The sequence below is a fragment of the Monodelphis domestica genome, chromosome 5 (genome assembly GCF_027887165.1).
Source record: "Monodelphis domestica isolate mMonDom1 chromosome 5, mMonDom1.pri, whole genome shotgun sequence".
In the NCBI taxonomy this organism is placed as follows: Eukaryota; Metazoa; Chordata; class Mammalia; order Didelphimorphia; family Didelphidae; genus Monodelphis; species Monodelphis domestica.
Window position 1 is genome coordinate 121,283,921 of NC_077231.1, and position 22,336 is coordinate 121,306,256.

General features: G+C 38.4%; 1 pseudogene; it reads right to left on the reverse strand.

Moving 5' to 3' along the window:
- Positions 1–8,668: 8,668 nt before the first annotated feature.
- On the reverse strand, positions 8,669–21,231 carry LOC100016360 (E3 ubiquitin-protein ligase RNF113A-like; annotated as a pseudogene).
- Positions 21,232–22,336: the final 1,105 nt, after the last annotated feature.

Consider the following 22,336-nt stretch of genomic DNA (forward strand, 5'->3'; position numbering starts at 1 on the left):
CTAGCTATAGCAATAATAAGACAAGAAAAAAAACTGAAGGAATAAAATTAGACAATAAGGAAGCAAAACCTTTATTCTATGCAGATGATATGATGCTATACTTTGAGAACCCTTGGGAATCAAAAAGTAGCTGAAACAATTAACATCTTGAGCAAAGTTTCCAAATATGAAGTAATTCCAAATAAATCATCAACATTTCTATATACTTCCAATAAAACCCAGCAAAAAGAGATAGGAACAGAAATACCCCTTAAAATAGTAGCCAGTAATATAAAATACTTGGGAGTCTACCTGTCAAGACAAATCCAGAGATTATATGAACACAATTACTAAAATACTTTCCATAGAAATAAAGGCAGCTCTAAACAATTGGAGAAAGATTAATTGCTCATGAGGAGGCTGAGCCAATATAATAAAAATGATAATTCTACCCGAGTTAATTTACTTATTCAATGCCATACTAATCAAACTACCAAAGAATTATTTTATAGAGCTAGAAAAAATAATAACAAAATTCATCGGGAAGAATAAAAGTTCAAGAATCTCAAGAGAATCAATAAAAAATGAGAAGGAAGAAGCTCTTACAGTTGCAGATGTCAAACTATATTACAAAGTGGTAATTATCAAAACAGTCTGGTACTGGCTAAGAGAGTAGTGAATCAGGGGAAGAAATTAGGTACACTGTACATAGTAGTAAACAACCATAGTAATCCAGGGTTTGATAAACCCCAAGATTCAAGCTTTTGGGTAAGAACTCACAATTTGATAAAAATTGCTGGGAAAACTGAAAAGTAGTTTGGCAGAAAGTAGGTACAGACAAATATTGCCTACTGACTGATACAAGATCATGTCAAAATCAATAAATTATTTAGTCATAAAGAATGTTATAAGTAAATTATGGGAGCAGGGAAAGATGTATCTGCCAGATCTAGGAATAAGGAAATAGTTTATAACCAAATGAGAGAGAAAGAGTTATGAAGTAAAGTAGATGATTTTGATTTCATAAAAGTAAGAGGCTTTTGAACAAACAAAACTAATGTAGCCAAAATGAGAAGAAAGACAGGAAACTGGGGGGTGGGAGGGGTTATAGCAAGTTTCTCTAATAAAAATCTAATTTCTAAAATATATAGGGAAGTGAGCCAAATGTACAAAGTCATTCCCAGATGGTGTGGTTAAAGGCTATGAACAAGTTGTTTTCAGAAAAAAAAAATCAAAGCTATGAAGTGTGGAAAGGAGAGAAATTACAAGGCATGCAAAAGGACAAGAAGCAATGGCTGGAGGTTGATCAGCTGTCAATCAAAGGAAGATTCCATTTGGAATGTTACCGGGGAAACAGTGGAAGGCAAGAGCCAACTGCTGACTGATTTTCTGGGCTTCTTGGATGATGGTGGTGACTTTGAAAGAAGAAGCTGGGTTTATCTCTGGGACTTGGAATAATCAAGCTGGAGGTGGCTTGGCTGATTTAAAGGCAGAAGAAGGACAATAGTCCATATATCTCTCTGACTTGCTCTGTTTCATGGTAGTTGACTAAATTGCCATTTCTCTCAATATCCTCCAATCTAAGACTCACTGTAGATAGTAGGGAAAACCCCAACCTTCTTAACTCCATTCTCCATCTTTTCCTGTTTTCCCCAATAAACCTCTATTTGAGATAAAGAAGAGAAAAGAGTATTTCCTCTGAAACATCATAGCTCACCCTGAGTGACTTAGAAGGAGGTTGAAGAAGAAAGGGGGAAGGAAAGAAGAAGAGGCTGGAAGAAGGTGGAAGGGAGGTTTAGAGGGAGAAGGGTAAGACAAAAGAAAGATAGCTGCCTGATCTATTAGTTGTCAAGTACCCATCAAACATATCCTCCAATATCATCTATTACAGAAGTCTCATGAAAAAATGCTGTAAATCATCATTGTTTGTTCTTGTTTTTCCTTCATTTTTTAAAGAGGACCAATGATATCATGAATGATTAGAGAATTGCAGATTAAAACAACTCTGAGATACTTCATACTTATCAAATTAGCCTACATAATAGAAAAGGAACATGAAAAATACTGGAAAGGATATAGAAAAACTGGGACACTAATGCACTCTTGATGGTCCAACTATTGTGGAGAACAATTTGGAATTATGACCACAGGGCTATAAAACTGACCCAGCAATACCAATACTAATACTAAGTTTCTATCCCAAAAAGATCAAGGGAAAGAGAAATTGACCTATTTGTACAAAAATATTTATAGCAGATCTTTTTATGGTGGCAAAGAATTGGAAAATGAGGGGATGCCCATCAACTGGGGAAGGGCTGAACAAGTTGGGGTATATGATTGTGACAGAATAGTATTGTGCTGAAATGATGAGCAGGATGGTTTCAGAAAAACATGGGAAGACCTGTATGAACTGATGCAAAGTGAAATGAGCAGAACCAGGAGAGCATTGTAAGAATGATCAACTTTGAAAGATTTAACTACTCTGAGCAAGGCAATGAGCCAAGACAATTCCAAAGGACCCATGATAAAAAATGCTATTTATCTCCAGAGAAAGAACTGATGAACTCTGAATGCATATTGAAGCATTTTTTAAAACTGTATTTTTATTGTTTTATTTTGTGTTTTGCAACATGCCTAATATGGAAATATATTTTGCATGGGTCACATCAAATTTCTTGCCTTCTCAAGGAGGGGAAAGGGGCAAAAGGGAGAGGGAGAATTTAGAACTCAAAATTTCTTTCTTTCTTTTTAAATTTAAACCCTTACCTTCCATCTTGGAATCAATACTATGTACTGGCTCCAAGGCAGAGGAATGGTAAGGGCTAGGCAATGGGGGTTAAGTGACTTGCCTAGGGTCACACAACTGGGAAGTAGCTAAGGTTAGATATGAACCTAGGACCTCCTGTCTCTAGGACTGGCTCTCAATCCACTGAGCTACCTGGCTGCCCTCTAGAACTCAAAATTTCGAAACATGATTGTTAAAAAATTTTACATGTAACTTGGGAAACATTTAATGAAATAAGTTTTAGAGAAAAAAAAATATCTGTCTCCTCTGATGCAAAGATTCTACTGATAAATATATACCCCAATGAGGACAATGATAAGAATTAAATGGCCCCATATACACCAAAATATTTATAAAAGTGCTTTTCTGTAATAACAAAAACTGGTAATAAAGCACAGGTCCATCAATTGAGGAATGACTAAGCAAATGTAGCACAAGAATGTAACAGTATTATTACTGTACTGTATAAAGGCTTACATTCTACCTAGAAAGACAAGTACCTATACAAGTATATGATAAATTTAGGCACAATAAAATGTATTTTTATTAATTTTATAAAAGATAATTTTAGGGAGAGAGGGCATTAGAAGATGGGTTGCCAGGAAGGACTTGAGATATAGATTCTACAAGTCGATGCTGAGGAGGGAGGGCATTCTAGAAATGAAGAATTGCCAGTGCAAAATCATGGAGACACATGATGGAATTTCATGTGTGGGGAAAAACAAGAAGGCCATTTTGGCTGAAGTAATGAGTGCTGGAAGGAAATTTATATATAATGAAGTTGGAAGAGTATATTGTGGCCAGACTGTGAAGGGCTTTAGTAACTAGAGTCATTTATATTTTATCCTAAAAGCAAAAGAGAGCCATTGGGACTTACTGAGTTAAAGGGTGACATGGACAGACAGACCTATGTTTTAGGAAAATCACTTTAGCAGCTATGTGGGGAATGAGCTAAAGTCAGGAGATACTGGAGTGAAAGCCAACAATGAGGAGGTTAATGCAATAATCCAGGAGAGAAGTGATAAGGACATGAATTTAGGGCAGTAGCTGTGAGTAGAAAGATGGAAACAGATGTGAAGAGTGATACTGGATGCAGAAACAAGATCTGGCAATAATCTAGATGTGTGGGATAAAGGAAAACGGGGGTTAGAGGGAAGGTCAAGAGCAATACTAAAGCTGCAAACATGATAAGTAGAGTAATGGTAGTACCATTGCCCGAAATGAGTAAGTCCAAAAAGGGGCGAGTTTGGGGAGAAAGATGAAGAATTATGTTTTGGACATGTTGAGTTTGAGATGCTTATGGGAAATATAGTTTGAAATGCTGGCAAGCACTTTGATTGGAACTCAGGAGAGAAACTAGGGAAAGAGGTGTATATACATATATTTGGGAATCATCTACAAAGAAATAACTAAACTTATGGAAGTGTTTGGAATCACCAAATGAGCATGTATAGAGAGAAGAAAGCAGCTTTAGAATACATTCCCCATTATGGAGTGCCAGATGGATGATGAACCAGTGAAAAGGACTTAGAAGGAAAAATAAAAAATAAATAAAAAGAAAGAAAGAACAACCAAAACTGACTTGTATAATGAAAATATTCCCAGAAAGGTGTTCAACAGAGTCAAATGTTGAAAAGAAATTGAGAAGGATAACTCTTGAAAAAAATTTTTGATTTGACAATTAAGGGATCACTAGTTTAGAGAATCCAGGGAAAACTTGTATGAACTGGTTCAGAGTAGAATGAGCAGAACAAGGAAGGAAAAAAAAATTATAGAATAACATTAGAAAGACAAACAACTTTGAAAAACTCAATCAACATAAATGTCCAACTGTGATTCCAGAGGATTCATGTTGAAGCCTGCTACTCATCTCCCATTAGAGAGCAATGAACTGAAACATACTTTTTTTAAATTAAAATATTTTTCCTTGGTTACATGATTCCTGTTCTTTCCCTCCCCTCCTCCCTCCCCACCTCCTGTAGTCAATGCTCAATTCTACTGGGTTTTATATGTATCATTGATCAAGACCCATTTCCCTATTATTGATAATTGCACCAGGGTGATCATTTAGAGACACATACTTTTTGGACATGACCAAAGTAAGAATTTGTTTTTCTTAACTACATGTACTTCTTATGAGCATTTTCTTTTTCTTTTTCCTTAAAGGTAAGGGTAGGAGAAAGAGAAAATAAATTTTTAATTAAAAAAAAAAGAGATCATTGGTAACTTTGGAGAGAGTTGTTTCCGATGAATGATAAAGTCAGAAAGCAAAATGTGAAGGATTGAGAAATGAAAGAGGGAAGAGAAAGTGGAAGCAGTTAAATTAACCAGGTTTTTTTTTTCCGGAGTTTGGTTGTGAAGGGGAGGAGAGATAAGGAACAATAGCTTGAGGGGATGATAGAATCTAGGTAGGATTTTTAAGGGTGGAGAAAGTAGTGTTTGTAGGCAGCAGGGAAATAAGAGTAAATAGGGAGAGATTAGAGATTAGAAAGATTAGAAATGATGTGGAGGCATTTTGCAGAAGACAGGAAGTGATGAAATTAAGAAATTCAAGTAAGTGTCTTGGCCTTGGTGAGGAGTCACCTTTTCATCAAAGATTAGAGAAGAGGAGGAGAGGGGGATGATGTCTAGGGGCTATAAAATATAGATGCAGCAAAATTGAAAGAGTCTGGTTCAGCCATACTTATTCATAGGTCGCCCTTTCGTTTTCCATTGGATCATTCCCTTGTTTAATCATCATCCAGAGTTCTAGGATAATCCAAGAGCAAGCTTTTACATTTCTTCCCTGTTTAATAAAATGTTAATATTTTTCTTAATTAACTAAGCTTGCAACCCCCACCACTTCATCACATATCATGGAGAAATCTCATTTCCCAATAGTAGTATAACCTATGTACCATGTAACAGATGCATACAACTATGCATACATAGACCTGGAATGCCCCACTCTACATTTCAGGGAAATTGGAGTTTCATCTTTGTGAAGAGCAGGAGGATATCTGTGGCTAGATGATCACTTGGTCTCTCTCCTGCCTTTGAGGTGGAACTGTGGAGCTTTAAAATCATATCTATCATGTGCCAAATATTTTTAGTCTAGGGTTCCAATTCTGTTTGAGGGTTCAGGATAAAAGCCATTTCTCCTAGTCACTGGGTAGAGGGAGGGAAAAGTAGTTTTTCCTGAGATCTGAAGGGTAACAACTTTATCTCAGTCATTTTATCTCCCCTCCACAATCAGTCATATAGATTGGTTTAGATGATAAAACACTTAAGCATCAGAAGCTCTGTGACCTCCTGTGAGATGAAATCTCAGCTAAACCAAGAAAAGAATCAGCCAACCCATGAAGTATGCTCTCAGCAGTATCTGGAGGTGCATGCACTAGAAAGCAAAGGACCAGTTGGGGTGCTAGCACCTCCTTATTAGTCTACAACACTGAAAGTCTCCTATCTACCATTCAAAATCCATGCCTTTTCTCTCCTCTCTTGTCCACCTTTCTCAGAAATTAATCTGCTAGCTATCCAAAATCACAGGGCTTTATGAGCCCTCTTTCAGGGAATAATCATATCCATCCTGGCTATCATACTTACATTTCTCTGTGTGTTAAATCCCTTAATATCCTGGAATTAAGAAAATTTTCAATGGATTGACAATGACAATAGAACCAATCAATAAAATGAAGAACTAGATAATTATTCATAGTATTTCAGTTATGAGAATAATCACAACCAGAGTCATGTTAAACCCTCACAGTTATGGCATTCTGCCTCTCTTCACTTCTGAGAGCACAGCCCCACATCATTTAGTTCATTTGAGAAAAAATGTAAAGTCTCTTCATACACATTCTTTTTATCCTCTTCAAAAGATAAATGTTAAAGCAATCATTATATTTTATAATTCTGAGTTATCATCTCACAGCAATTAAACTGAGAATGATGAAAAAATTCAGTGTTTTCAGGCACATGAGAAAACAAACACTAATTCACTGCTCCTGGAGCTGCAAATAGGTCCAAACATTTTGGAAAGTGGTTTGGAACTATGCAAACAATTACAAAATTATTCATTCTTTACAAGCCAGTGATATCACTCACTACTAGACTTCTACCAGAAGGGGACAATTGACAAGGAAAGATATATAAGAAAATATTCACAGCAGCTCTTTGATTTTTTTGTACTTTTCTTTTTGTACTTCCATTTTTTGTAAATGTCTTTACTTGAAATAATATTTGCCACCAAATTACATAACTTTAAATAGCTTAGAATAACAATATGATCTTGAAAACAGAACAAACAGCTTGCCAAAGCAAAAGAGCACATTAAAACCAACAGTACATTTTCCTTCCTTCTTTGGTGATCACTGCTCCTTGTTTTAGGTGTAAAAACAGAATATTTATTTTGGAAACTGGCACACTGGCTCTGTCCTATACCAGCTGTAGCAGTTCATGGTACTCTCTACTCTAAAAAATATTTTATATTCAACAGCATTTTCAAATTTTAAAAAAGGTAAGAGATTTAGATCAAGCACATCACAAAATAGCTTGATGAAGTTATTTAGCTTGGAGCAACATCTGATAGTGCACTGGAAAAGCTGATGAAAGTTCAAGATATGTTTCCTACTTTTTGAAAGATGTTTCTAGGACAGGAGGGCGACTCAGTGGATAGAGAACCAGAATTGGAGTTGGAAGGACCTGGGTTCAAATTTGGAGGAAGGAAGGAAGGAAGGAAGGAAGGAAGGAAGGAAGGAAGGAAGGAAGGAAGGAAGAAGAAAGAAAGAAAGAAAGAAAGAAAGAAAGAAAGAAAGAAAGAAAGAAAGAAAGAAAGAAAGAAAGAAAGAAAGAAAGAAAGAAAGAAAGAAAGAAAGAAAGAAAGAAAGAAAGAAAGAAAGAAAGAAAGAAAGAAAGAAAGAAAGAAAGAAAGGAAGGAAGGAAGGAAGGAAGGAAGGAAGGAAGGAAGGAAGGAAGAAAGAAAGAAAGAAAGAAAGAAAGAAAGAAAGAAAGAAAGAAAGAAAGAAAGAAAGAAAGAAAGAAAGAAAGAAAGAAAGAAAGAAAGAAAGAAAGAAAGAAAGAAAGAAAGAAAGAAAGAAAGAAAGAAAGGAAGGAAGGAAGGAAGGAAGGAAGGAAGGAAGGAAGGAAGGAAGGAAGGAAGGAAGGAAGGAAGGAAGGAAGGAAGGAAGGAAGGAAGAAGGAAACAAAGAAACAAAGAAAGGAGAGAGGAGAAGGAAGGGAGGGAGGGAAGGAAGAAGGGAAGGAAGAAGAAAGGGAGGAAGGGAGGGAGGAAGAAAAAAGGAAGGGAAGGAGGGAGGGAGAAAGGAAAGGAGGGAGGGAGAGAGGAGGAAAAAAGGGAGGGAAGGAAGGAGGGAAGAAGGGAGGAAAGGAGAGAGGGAGAAAAGGAGGGAGGAAAGGAGGGAGGAAGGGAGGAAAGGAAGGAGGAAGGGAGAGAGGGAGGAAGGGAAGGAACAAAGTTCTTTCACAAGGTCTTCAGGAAGAGCATAAACCCTGGCTCCAATGGGCCTGGTAGTCCATACAGCATACTTGGCATTATTATGCTTATTTCTTCGGTCAGGCTCTCAGTCTTCTCTAAGGCATAGTTAATGCATCCTGACTGGATGGCATAGATTAAATCCACACCTGCCAAATCCAAGTAGCTCTCTTTGTAACAGCAAAAAGATTAGAAACTTAGAAACGGTATGCCCAGTATTTGGTGAATGGCTAAACAAGTTGCATTATAGGTACATAATGAAATCTCTCTGCATCTACCCATAAACAGACAAGCCAGAAATACCTAGGGCCATAATGACGAATCTATGGCACACTTGTCAGCATCAACACAGGTAGCCATTTTCAATGACCGGAGGCCTCATGCTGCTGCATACAGAGAAGTATGGGGCCACATGCCAAGAAGGATGGGAATATTGTGAAATTATGTTGTTGTTTTTTTCCTCAAAGTGACACCACCTGAGTTATGCTTGCTTTTTTAGTTTTTTAGTTTGGTTTTTTAACCAAAAAACCAAGCTCAAAAAAACCAAGTCCTACCTCTGAGCCATACTAGATGTATGACCTTGTGTAAGTCACTTAAACTTCAATGCCCCGGGTTATTCCCTCCGACCTTAAGAGGTAAAACAATTGTTGATCTTCATTGTTGTTCAATCAAATGATTAAACATTTGTTTCTGGTTCTTTGTGAACTGATTTGGAGTTTTCTTGGCAAATATACTCGAGTGGTTTGCCATTTCCTTGTTCATTTAAAGATGAGGAAATGGAGGCAAATAGGTTACATGACTTGCCCAGGGCCACACAGTGAGAAAGTGTCTGAGGTCATATTTGGCCTCAGGAGGAGGAGTCTTCCTGACTCCAGGCCCCACACTTTATCCACTGTGTCACCTACTGCCCCAGTCTTCATTAGCAGTTATGATTTTCCTCACTGGGAGTCCTCTGTACCAATGGAATTACTGGTTTGAACTCACAACACTCCCTGAACATTTCCATCTTGGAATATTTGTTCATTAAAGTCAGTTGAAATAGGGTATTTTTTTTCTTTGTTGTTTTTTTTGGTCACGTTTTTCTACTAGTCCAATGATTCTCTTTTTTAAAAGTTAATTTATTTCCCAATTACATGTAAAGACAGTTTCCAACTCTTTTTTTTCTTTCTTTTTCAAAACCCTTACCTTCCATCTTAGAGTCAATACAGTGTCTTGGTTCCAAGGCAGAAGAGTGGTAAGGGCTAGACATGGGGGTTAAGTGACTTGCCCAGGGTCACACAGCTAGGAAGTGTCTGAGGTCAAATTTGAACCTAGGACCTCCTTTCTCTAGGCCTGGCTCTCTATCCACTGAGCCACCCAGCTGCCCCTTTCCAACTCTTTAAAAAAGAATTGTGAGTCTTGATTTCTCTCCACTCCGAACTCCTACAGTGCAATGGTTCTGAGATTATCTGTCTTTGACCTAAGCTAAGGTTTAATCAAGTTTAAGTCAAGGTCTAGATCAGATTTTTGTTGGTTTGTTTATTTTAAGGATAATTGCCTTATATTTTTCTTACCTTTTTAGTCTTTCAATTTTGTTTTTGCATTTCTTGTCTTATAGTTTTTAATTTGTTTGTCCATACAAAATCCATCACTTACATAATATTTAGCATCTCTAGTACTAAACTGTTTATTTTCCATTGTCTCTGCTGAGGATACTTTTAATTGCATCTATCAAAAGTATCCAAACAGTTTTGAAAAGTTTTGGACCTCTATGGAACAGTTTTTCCATCTAAATATTTTATTTTTATAACTTGTCAATTTATTTTTACACCATCCACTTCTTTCTTGTAGAGCTCTAATTTATAACATCTTGTTAAAACTCTCTGATTTCATCTCTTTGTGAATATAAGGTCTAAAAGACTTGGTGGCTAAGCCAGAAGAACTTGGAGGCTATGCCTGTAGTCACCTTGGAGTTACTCTCCTCCTCTGGCTCGTGACTACATAAGATTTCTTTGTGGATTGCTTCCTTTTCCATTTATTCCTATTCCCAGCTTTACTTCCTGAATTAGGACTTCTGGACAGGACTAGGCTCTGACTGATCCTAGACACATATTTGAATGGGACACTGGGCTCCTGTTTAGGAATGGGTCCTCTCATTGCCCATCCTTTCTGCTGCCGCCTTCTGCTTGCCACTATCCCCTGGGTACTGGGTGCTGAGCTCTCCAAGGCCAAAAGGGAAGCTCATTTCAGCTCATCAGAGACCCTAACCTATGGCGTACAGGGGGACTGGTTGATGTTCTCTAGAGAGGAGCTTTCCTGGCTCCTGGCCCCTATCTTTTTCTAGCTTTGCTCTCCCAACTTTATCCAATGCATGCAGGCACAGAGTGGGAGTTGCCACATCTTGTGTGATTCTGACTGTGGCTCTTTTTTGGATGCCTGCAGCATCTTTTCTTTGACCTAGAAGCTTTCGTTGGAGGCTACAACACTCTCAGAAGTTTTCATTTTAGGATTTCTTTTAAGAGGTGACTGGTGGATTCTTCACGGTTTCACTTTGGCCTCTAGTTCTAATAGGTCTGAGTAGTGTGCTTTCTTGAAATGGGGTATCTAGGCTCTTTTCTGGTCTTTGCTTCCATTAATCCAATGATTCTTAGATTTTTTTCTGCCTCCTTGGTCTATCTTCCATGTCACTTGTTTGTTTTTATGTGAGGTACTTTGCATTTTCTTTCTCTTCTTTTAGTCTTTTGACTTGGTTTTAATATTTCTTCCTATCTCATTGAGTCATTAACTTATGTCTATTCTAATTTTCAGGGAGTTTGTAACTTGAGTGAGTTTTTATGCCCCTTAACACTAAATTCTCAATTCTCCTTCCAAGACTTTCCTCTAATGCACTCATTTCTTTTCTTTAAAATCCTTACTTCTTATCCCAAGATAGACGTCTTAGGATCAAAATGAAGTATCAGTTCCAAGGCAGAAGAGCAGTAAGGGCTAGGCAATTGGGGTGAAGTGACATGGCTAGGAAGTGTCTTAAGGCCAGATTTGAATCCAGGATGCCCTGTCTCCACGCCTGGCTCTATCCACTAGGCCACCTATCTACCCTTATCATTTCTTTTCTAATTGTTTCCTTAAGACTTCTATAAAGTAAGAGGAGAACAGAGAACAGTCTCTGACAGACTAGCTGAAGAGAGAGTGGGGGAGGAGCAAGAAGAAAAAACTGAAAATTCCAGGAAAGAATCGGAAGCTTGGAGGTCCAACTGGCCACCCACTCACTTCCAGCTAGAAGCCGGAGGAAGAAGGTACATCTACTAGGCTGGGAAGAAGCCTGTCTCTCAGGAGATCAACTGTCTCTTTCTGAACCCCTGGATACCTCTCACTCAACTCTCAATAACAGCAATCAAAGCCATCAGCAGATTTTGTGGACTGGGACTTCGAAGAGAGGCATCCACAGAGATCCCTTTCAAGGATCTCCCTCTCTCTCTCTCTCTCCCTTACTTGTCCTTGGACTCCTGTATTTAAATAGTTAGTTTAGGAGTAGGGACCAACTGGCAGCTGGCAAAAAGAGGGATCAAGGCTGAGAAGCCTTGAACCCCTAGACTCTTGAGGGCCAATCTGCCAGAGGGGACAAGTGGTAGGGCTTCCTATTCACCCCTTTCCCTGCTTGACACCCTTACCATTCCTTCCCTGTTTGAACCCAAATAAATCATCTGCTACTCTAGATTTAGGTCTGGGTCAGTTTCTAACAATAGGAAAGGGGATTGGAGATTTGGGAAGGGTCACACCTCTCCCCAAAAAGGGGGGGGTTTAACCTCTGGATCCCAGGGATTTAAAACTGCCAGCCCCAAGGAATAGACATCTCTCCTTGGCAGTGAAGTAGCCCCAGGATCCTGAAGGGGACTGGCAGTTGGTGTACCTGAGGAAATCAGAGCCATAAGAATTCATCTTGCCTCTCAAGAATAGATTGGACCTCAAGGGGGGTATTATGTCATCTTACTAGGGCTTCCCCCTCTAGTTCTTGTCCTCCATCTCCCAGAAACATTCTCTGAGGAGACATACTCCCTCTTTTAAGGAGACAGGACTTGGCTACCTCCCCCCAAAAGGCAGAGAGCAGAAGAACAATTTCTTCACCCTCTCAACCCCTTTCCTTCTCTCTCTCCATTTATCTTTATTCCCTTCAATCCCCTATATTATACTTCTCATTTAATTTACAATATGATTTTCTAACTCTTGCTTCATTTCTGTTAGGATTTTTAGCTGATCTTTTGACCAAACTCTATTTTTCTCTGAAACTTTGCTTGTAGATGTTATAGTTAGTCTCTTCTGGGTTTGTGTCTGGGGTATCCCTGGTTCCATACTAACTCTTTCTCATGGGTGTCTTTGTCTCTGATATGGGATATTATTCATACTGGGTCTCATAAAGATAAATTCTCCTCACACTCCTTGATAGGGATCTGCAAGGAAAGGGGTAAAGTTCCTAAAGAAAATGGCCTAAATAGATTGAATTTACACACTTCCCCACATAGACACAAAATCTTCTCTATTCTATGGCATTCAGAAGCAATTAAATCTCATCTTCTGGGTGAAACCCCACCAAAATGGCTTCAGATTTTAGCTATGGGTATCTTCTATCATAATTATATGAGTATACGCTGATCAATAACTGGTGAAATTTGATCAGGATATTGGGGCAATTGTGGCTTGAGCAAATATTATCAGTATGAATAGGTGCTCTGGGAATATGGGAGGGGAGTCGCAGAGCCTGACACCAGAGGGTATCATTGCCTATCTAGCAGAAACCAAATGACTAGCTTTGAGTGAGGCTCCTGAAAAAATGGAGTTGATAAGAAAATAGTTGATGGTCAACCTATGGGAGTGCTAGTAAAACTGTAGAGGGAAATTCAGCACCAGGGCAGCAGGAGCCTAAGACCTCACCGAAGTCCAAAGCTTCCTCTAAAGTCCTATTCCCTTTAGGAGCACCCAGGGGAGACTACCTAGGGCAGACCATGGAGGGATGGGGTATTATGGGTTTCTGTGATTCAGTATCTGCTCTGGTCCTTTCAGCAATCTCTATGCAGACAGGACCAAAAGAAAAACATTAAAGTTACCTGAATTATCGTTGGGAGTTCACATGAAACAATATCAGGCCCCAGGGTGGGATGAAAGATATTTCTTCTCTAGTGATGGAGATGAAGGAAGGTGAGTTATACCAGCAACACTGAGCTGCCTATGAAAGGAGATGGCAACTGGCAGCTTTAGGTGGACTAGGGGAGCTAACCAAAGTCATCAATCCCAACACTTTCATCATCTTTACCCAAGGCTACCTGAATTCTCTCTTCTGCTTTCCCTTCTAAAATCCTTCTGCTTTCTGTTCTTAAGCCAAATGGAGAGCAGCAGAGAACAATGAGTGCTTAGGTGGTGCTGAAGGACCCACTGAAGTGCTTGGCCAGTAAAATCAATTGTGTCCCCCACCAATCAGGAACCACTTCACAGAAACCTGTCAGCTGATTCTTCTAAGTTTCATAGTTCCAACCGAGCGGCTTTTTAGTGTCCACCCTCCCAATCCCCTGTCTTCAATTCTCCCCAGATTCCAAAGTTAGGTTCTTCCTTCAGATTTCCATATCTTATTCCTAAATCTTCAGTGGCTTAAATAAGATCCTTCTGATTCTCAGTGATTCACTTTTCACTTGAAAACAATTATAATTTTCCAAAATTTCCCTATAACATTGGTTTTTAAAAAAAGCCATATTTAAGAGTTACATGCAAATGCATTCATAATGTTTTGTGGTTATAAGTCTCCAACACAGTCTTCCAACTCTTTGGTGCCTTTGAAACTATAAAGTGTTTCTTTACACTCAAATGTCTCTACTTTTATATTAAATTTTATTTTCCCCCAATTACATGTAAAAACAATTTCTAACATTCTTTAAAATATAGTGAGTCTTGAATTCTCTTTCTCCCACTCTCCCACCCAACTCCCTAACCCCTTGAGATGGTGAGCATACTCATATAGATTTTACATGTGCAATCATGTAAACCATTTTCCCATATTAATCCTTTTGTGGAAGGAAACTTAAATAGAAAAAAATTAAGAAAACAAAAAAAGTTTGCCTTGGTCTAAATTCAGACTCAGTTCTTTTTCTCTGAAAGTAGATAGCATCTTTTTTATCATGAGTCTTTTCGGACAGTTTTGAATCTTATTTCTGAGAATACAAACCTAGTAATGGTATTGCTAGGTCAAAGGATAAGTACTGTTTTATAGTTCTTTGGGCATAAGTCCAAATTGCTCTCCCAAATAACTGAATCAATTCACAGCTACCTCAACAACACATTCATGTCCCCAACTTTCCAACATCCCCTCCAAGCTTCAACATTTTCCTTTTCTGTCATAATAGTCAATCTGATAGGTGTGAGGTACCTCACAGTTGTTTTAATTTTCATTTCTCTAATAGCAACTTAGAGCATTTTTCATGACAATAGAGTGTTTTAATTATTTTGTCTGAGAACTGTCTGTTCATATCCTTTAACCATTTATCAACTGGAGAAAGACTTGTATTCTTATATATTCAACTCATTATATATTTGAGAAATGAAGTCTTTATTAGAGAGATTTGTAAAAAAATTTGCACCATTATGATTACTGTGCATTACTCTCTCTTATTTCTTCCTGTTCATTTTCTGATCTCCATCTCCTCCAATTTGCCCTCTTTCCTATCAGTCCCACCTTCCTTCTCTTATCCCCTTCTCCTCCTATTTTTCTGTAGGGTAAGATAACTTTTTATACCTAATTGATTGTGTATATTCTTCCCTCACTGAGCCAATTCTGATGAGAATAAGGATCATATGCTCTGTTCCCCACCTCCCCCATCTTCCCCTCCACTGTGAACACTCTTTCATGCCTCTTTTATGTGCAATAATTTTCCCCTTCCTCCTCCTCCCAGTGCATTCTTCTTCTCATGCTTTAATTTAATTTTAATTTTTATATCGTCCCATCATATTCAACTCACAGACGTGCCCTCTATGTATGCTCCTTCTACTGAATGCATTTCTATGTTTTTTTTCCTATTTGCTTTTTTATGATTCTCTTGAGTCTTGTATTAGAGTCAAATTTTCCATTCATCTCTGGTCTTTTCATCAGAGATGTTTAAAAGTTCACTATTTCACTGAATATCCATTTTGCCCCTAAAGGATTATGTTCAGTTTTGCTGGGTAAATCATTCTTGGTTAAAATCCTAGTTCTTATGCCCTCTGGAATATCATTTTCCAGGCCCTCTTATCTTTAATGTAGAAGCTGCTAAGTCTTATTATTCTGGTTGTAGTTCCATGATATTTGAATTGTTTCTTTTTGGTTGCTTGCAATATTTTCATCTTGACCTGGGCATTTTGGAATTTGGCTAGAATATTCTTGGGGGTTATCCTTTTGGAATCTCTTTTAGGAGGTGATTGATGTATTCTTTCCATTTCTATTTTGTCCTCTGGTTCTAGCAAATTAGGGCAGTTTTCTTTTATTATTTCTTGAAAAGTGATGTCTAAGATCTTTTTTTGATCATAGATTTCAGGTAGTCTAATAATTCTTAAATTATCTCTCCTGTATTTATTTTCAGTTCAGTTGTTTTTCCTATGAGATAGAGGGTATCTATTTTCTTCATTCTTTTGACTTTCTTTGATTGTTTCTTGGTGTCTCATGGAATCATTAGCTTCTACTTGCACAATTCTAATTATTAAGACATGATTTTTTTTAATGAACCTTTGTACCTCCTTTTCCATTTGGTAAATTCTACTTTGCAAAGAATTCTTTTCCTCAGTGAATTTGTGTACCTCTTTCTTTTTTTAATTTTTTTTCTTTTAGTTTTAAAAGAGAGAGATTTATTGTTACCATGTACTAGGTTTAAGTAATGGGGGTTACACCTTCATCTGAGCTATCTAGTGGATCAGAAGTGCCCACTCTGGCCTCTGCCTTGTATTTCTCTAGCTTGGCTCTCAGGTCCTTGGCTGGGTTGAAAATTCTATTGGTTTACTGGTTGCATATGTAGCAGTGCTGCAAAATGCAGAAGTGGATGAGGGTACAGCTCTCACAGAAGTAATGCTTGCATTTGGTCACCACAGGGATGTGGAAGGACTGGAGACAGATTTGAAAGGCAGGTTCTCGTCATAGTTGCTCACCTTGTAGTTGTCCTCTTCTATGTCCCCTTAGTGACCCTTGTCCACCTTGGGCTCAATCTGCCAGCCATGCTTGTAGTCGGAACGATCTTGGAGGAATTTACAGCTGACCCTGAAGCTGCAGAAGCCGGTCTCCTTGTAGTCCTTGCAGATGTCAGGTTGGTAGTCCCAGCATATAGTGGCACAAATATGTTCTGGGGCATGGATGGGCTCCTTTCTCACCATGCCTGACAAGGTGTTGCCCATGGAAATATCCTTAGGTTTAACATATCTGTGGTAGTTGTTGATGCCCTGGTTGATCTTGTTGTCTTCTTTGCCACGCAACTCCTCTTGGATCTTCTGGCTACATTCAAAGATGGCCTGTGCATCATGCTCCTCAGTGTCTAGCTTGTAGACTGCCATGGCACCCATGTCCTTGGGGCATACCAGCTTGGTAGTGTGTGGGCTTGTACACTATCTTTTAAGATATTAATTTCTTCGGAATTTTTTGTGTTCCTCCTTTACCAACTTGTTTTTTTTTCCTTGATTTTCCTGTATCACTCTCATTTCTTTTGCCACTTTTTCTTCTATCTCTTATTTGATTTTTCAAATCCTTTTTTGAGCTCCCCCATTAATTCTTTTTGGGTTTGAGAGCCATTCATATTTTTCTTGGATGCTGTAGTATTGATTTCATTGTCTTCTGAGTTTGAATTTTGGTCTTCCCAAAATAACTTTCTGTTTTGAGCTTTGTTGTTGTTTGTTCATTTTCCAGCCCTTTAACTTTCTTTTAAATTAAAAATGTTGTTAAAGTTGGGCTCTATAACTGAAGTGAAGGAAGTTTTTTTCCAAGCTGCAGGTTCTTTGTGCAACTGCCGTCAGACAGAGCTGGCTCTGGGGATCTATCTGCTTTCAGTTCTTTCAAGGTGGTATGATCTAAGAAGAGATGTGTGTAGTACTCTCTAGGCTTTTGCTCTTTTCTGCAAGTAACTACAAGCATTCATTTCCACTTTGGAATTGTGACTAGGGTCTCATAAAAATAAAAGCAGACTGTAAAAATAATACAGCAATGGATTGATTATTTGAATAATTGATTATTATTCATAAACTGATTTTAGATACTCTGCTTGCTGGGCTTACGAAGTATCTTCAGTTTATATCAGTGAAGGGAAGCTCATAAATGAACTTCTCTTTAAGGCCAGGCACAAAAACACTAAGGAGACTCTTGTTACAAAAAAAAAAAATTAAAATATTTATTGAAAATATAAGGACAAAAAGGATTTCTAACTCTAAGGGATTCTAAACTCCACCCAAATAAAACTCCCTGGTTCTGCAAGGAGCCACTTCTCTTGTATCCACAGTCTACACTGATCCTTCCTGCTCTGACTAACCCAAATTTTTACTATTCTAAGTAAACTAACACTATTATCCTTAAAATTCTTAACTTCACCTCCAAGTTATTAAAAAAAAAAACAAAGGCTAGCTGTCTGAGTATCAGCAAGAACCAAGTTAAGATTCTGAGAGAGAAACTCCCCCCTTCAGAGTAACTGCCACATCCAGAGTGTGTAACTGTCAGAAAAACCATTAAACTGTCAACATTTGAAACTGAAATTCTGTCTTAGATCTGCTTCAAACTCCAATTCTTTTTCAAGTCAGTTCCTCTACTTATCTCTAAACTAATATAACAAGACTTAATTTCTAATATCATCTTATAATTTCCCCCCTTCAAGCATATGGTGTAACAGATGAAATGGAAAAACAAAATGCATCTGCAAAAAAAGCAAGCAACTAGGAACTTTGGGAAGCCATAAATCAACTAAGATGGGCTACAGTTCTAATGGAATCTGGAGAAGAGCAGTTAAGAAAAGTCCAGCTGCTTGAACCCTCATTTCTTCCTTTCTGACTGTTGGGAAGAAGCTAGAAGCCAGACTTGCTCTTGGTCAATGATCATTTATCTGACTGAGTACTGAGAAGACTTTTGGAGCTTAACTCAGAAGAAACTCAGTCAGCCATTTCTGCCAACATCTCCCCTTAGAGAAAATAACTTTATTTCCTGAAATGAACCTACTGTGAAATCTCCAATCAAGAGGAAATTACAGGCAGTTAGGGAAACCTATTTTCCTCTCGCTCCCTCCCCCTCCTTACCTTCTCTATCTGAAAGAATAAACCCTTTTAGTTAAAAGATCTAAAATTGTGGGATTAGTTATTGAGGAAACTCTTCAAGCTTACCATTTCTGAGAGAGACAGTTGGAAAGGGAACAGGAAGTGGCATGGGGGGAGGAGTGTAAGATCCAGTCTTTCCTCTAACTGGCTTCCTGGTGTCCCTGTCCTATTACCACAAATCTCCTAATAGTGGTGTCTATTATAATGGAGAGATACAAAATCTCTCCTGTAGGCTCACTATTCTATAACCTGCACTAGGGATATAAATCAAAGAAAAGAAAATTTCAATGAAAACAAATAATCAATGAAAACATACTTGCACAAATGCAAATGCAAAACATACAATTACAGAAATTCAAAATGTAAAATACAGAAGGAAAACTTTTGAAACAATAAAATGCAGTTATAAAAGTCTCTTGCTCCACTGTGGCCTCAAGTTCTGGTGTATGCTGTGTGGCTGCATCCCTAGACTGAACCTGGTTTTGTGTATGGGGAATGCAACAAGAGTCATTCACCCAGAGCCAGCAAAGGGACCCGTGTCGTCTCCTTCTGAGCAGTTGTCTGGCTGAGAATTCTCGAAGTCTTGGCTGCTGCTTCAGCTAAAACCAGGGCCTATTGCTGTGGTGGGGCTTGCCCTGGTATGTTGCTCTGAGATCTTCCTCAGTGTACTAGATCCCTCATACCATACTTCTAAGTTGCTTTGGGCTGAAAAATTACTTCACCCCACCTTTTTTTGTAGGTTATGCTGCTCCAGAATTTCTTCTGAGACATTATATCATAGTTTTGGGGAAGGTAATTTGGTAGAAATCAGATGGGTCCATGTACCTTTTTTGCCATCTTGGCTCCATCCTTGTTACATACACTTATAAGCAGGTAATACACAATTATAACAAATAATAGTTCATTTCTTTGAATGATATCTGGATAGTTGTGTTCTTACACTGACCACTTGGTCAATTAATTAAGGATAAAAGCATTTTAACTATTTCATGCTTCCATTTCTTAAAGCTGATGTTAGAATTTAATTTTGTATAAACCAAAACTGCCTAATGCACATGACTTTTATGTCCATCCAGGACACTGTTAAAAGGCAAATTTGTAATTCCATTCTTTTTTTTTTTAAACCCTTACCTTCTGTCTTGGAGTCAATACTGTATATTGGCTCCAAGGCAGAAGAGTGGTAAGGGCTAGGCAATGGGGGTCAAGTGACTTACCCAGGGTCACACTGCCAGGAAGGGTCTGAGGTGTGATAAAGGATGAATGGTTTGCAAAAACTGAGAGATGCAAACCTCAGAGAATGATTGACAGGAGCATGTGACTAAGGCTAAGGACATGGGAGCCTGAGGCTTGAGATCTGGGAAAGATTCTATGCCCAATGGACTTCATCTCATCAGAGATCTCCTGGAAGGATATGAGGTTGAGGCTTGGAAAGGCTTTCTCCTAAGACCAACAGAAGGAAAGAAATCTTTTGGATCTGGCTGCTGGCAGCTTTGAATCAAAAAGATTGAAGATAGACTATCCAACTGAAGATCCTGGCTCATTTGATTGGACCCCGGGTGTGAGACTTGGCTATTGGGGATTTTACTGCTTAGCTTAATAAAATAAGTTTAGATAGTTTATAGATATTAGATGTTAGATAACTAGTATAAGTTTCTCCTAAACCCCTGCTCCTTCTTCCCCTTCCCAACCAATAAATCTTAATTATTTATATGTTCCCTCTTATTCTTTCCTCACCCCAAATCCCAACATAACAGAGGGCAGATTTGAACCTAGGACCTCCCATCTCTAGTCCTGGCTCTCGAGCTACCCAGCAGCCCCTAAGTATGCTTTTTCTTGATTGAGAGATTGATGTACTGAAACCTTTATTAGTTTCATTTTCAGTAAATTCAAACTAAGGAATTATTTACAATAAATCATCAAAACTTGGTATCTTTTTCTTATTACCATGTCCAATGAAGTATCTCTTCAAGCCTTGGAAATATATCATATCCTGACATATTTTCTCCATTCCAAGGGTATTTGGCTTTTTCAGGCTTCACTGCTTCTTTCACTATTAATCTTTATTTTTTTTTAACCATTATCTTCCATCTTAGAATGAATATGGTATATTGGTTTCAAGGCAGAAGGGTAAGGGCTTGGTAATGTGGATTAAGAGACTCGCCCAGGGTCACACACCTCTAGGAAGTGTCTAAGGCCACATCTGAACCCAGGACCTCCAGTTTCTAGACCTGGCTCTCAGTCCATTGAGCCACCTAGCTGCCATACTCATCTTTATAATCTACATGCTCTGGACCTCTCTCAGAGTCAGATGTACTATAGCTACCCCTTAGAGTTCAAGAAGGTTGAGTTTTCTCTATTGCCATTAGCTTGAACCCCCTTGAACTCTGTTACCCCATTGTGTGGGGCCTGTGACTACCATCTCAGTTTTATTGAACACTTCACAGAAATTCATTTTTACAAAAATATATTGACTTCAAAGATATGACAAGAACAAATGTACAAGCATCTCCTCTAACAACCTCATGGCAAAAGTTTTCCCACCATACTTTGGTGTCTGAGGGCAAGAAGTGGTATTGAGTTTAAAACTTAGCTCACTGCTCACATCGCATTCATTGGCCCCATTAATTTCATTTTTAGACATAGCCAGACTTCTGGATGAGTCTGACTGCCAGGCCAGAACCTCAAAGATCACCCCTTTATTCCTCAGGACTTCTGTGCTAGTCATGATAGAAAACAGGATCCTTGGGGTTCTCCCAACCTTCCCTTAGAATGGAAAAGAACCAATGAACAGGCCAGGAGCCAAGGACTGTTTCTCTAGGGGGAGAAAGCCCTAATGGTCTTCCCTACACAGTATCAGACAGCATGAGTAAAAGAGGGACTGAAGGAAGCCAAACAAGCCAAACAAAAAAAAAAAAGCAAAGAGAGATGGTGGATGATAAAGGACTGATTTCTTTTTCCAATGCCCACAAAGTCAGTCCAAGACCATTTTCCAGTTAAGGAAACAGAGCCTCAGCTCAGCTATGTTGTGCCTAGTAAAGGAAATGCCTTGGAAATCTGTTATTAACCAGTATCATGACTTTCCCAGAAGGAAACCTGCCAGTGTCTTCTTTGGGTAGAGGATGCATCAGTCAAGCAAGCTGATAAAATGTGCACAGGCACCTGGCTCCCATTGCTTTGATGATGATTGTCTAATCTAGTTAAATTTGAAAATAGTTTTTCATCTTTTTGTAGAAAAGAATATTAAACAAAGTGGGCAGTTAAGTGACTCAGTGGACAGAGCACAGGGGCTGGAGTCAGAAAGACCCGAGTTCACAAATCTGGCCTCAGATACTTACTAGCACTGAGCCAAATCACTTAATCTGGTTTGCCTCAGTTTCCTCATCTGTAAAGTGAATAGAGAAGGAAATGGGAAACCACTCCATTATCTTTGCCAAGAAAACCTCAAATGGGATCACATAGAGTCAGACATGTCTGAAAAGTGACTGAGCAACAACAATATTACATAAAATGTGCTTACATTTGTCAGTGTCCCACCAATACCAAATTGTATTTATTGTCGTTGAAAATATTCTTGCCAAGTTATTTCAGGGACTCAATTTTCTATACTTTATGAAATTCTGGGGCATTTCAGACTTTCTAATAGTCTCTTTTTTCTTCTATCTCAGGTATTTTCTCCACTGTTATAATCTTTTAGTTACTTTGCTTTTGTAATTGGTAAAAATTTTTCAATTTAATTTTCCTTTTTTCAACTAGTTCCTTCCTTGCCCATCTCCATTCACTCCCGAATGACAAGGAAAAAAAGAAAAACAAATCTTTGTAATGGGAATAAT